This window comes from Penaeus monodon, chromosome 19 (genome assembly GCF_015228065.2).
Source record: "Penaeus monodon isolate SGIC_2016 chromosome 19, NSTDA_Pmon_1, whole genome shotgun sequence".
NCBI classification, from domain to species: Eukaryota; Metazoa; Arthropoda; class Malacostraca; order Decapoda; family Penaeidae; genus Penaeus; species Penaeus monodon.
The window spans coordinates 29817390-29818052 of NC_051404.1; positions in this window are offsets into that span (position 1 = coordinate 29817390).

Consider the following 663-nt stretch of genomic DNA (forward strand, 5'->3'; position numbering starts at 1 on the left):
ATCTTCTTCCATTTTTTTTTCTTGCTAGATGAAACCCCTCTCCGAGCGCCGCGTGTAGACGGAACCCTCAGGTCAAGAAAAAGCTTGTTTATGACACAGCAGCAAAAGGTCGGAAAAAAATGGAAAGACAGTCCAATTAAACCGAAAACTAGAAAAAGAGGAAGGAGGAGCGGGGATATAGGAGAGGGGGAGGAACAAGGGAAGTGGGAAGGAGGATTAAGCATGGAGAGAGAAGAGGTCAAAGGGAAGGGGTAGGAAGAGAGAGGGACGGGAGGAAGGGAATGTGAAGCGGGGAAGGGGAAGAAAGGGGGGAAAAGGGGGGGGGAAATGGAGGTGAAAGAGGGGGAGGAGGAGGGGGTAGACGGGAGAAGGAAGGAGAAGGGAAGAGGGAAGAGGGTAAGTGCGAGTGGAAAGGAGAGAGTGGGAAGAAGGGAAGAAGGATTGTAAGGAAGGGAGAGGGAAGAGGGGAAAGGGGAGAGGGAGGTAAAAGGGAGGGGGGGGATTTGCATCTTTGATTTCGGACCTTTATGCTGAATCAGAGAACAGAGAACAAAGATCATTTTTGGGGGGCGCGTGTTTTTTTCTCTTTCGCCGTTCGTGTGACTAATTAGTAGCTTCAGTTATTAATTTCCGTTTCCGCCGGTCTCTTTCAGGATAAATGAA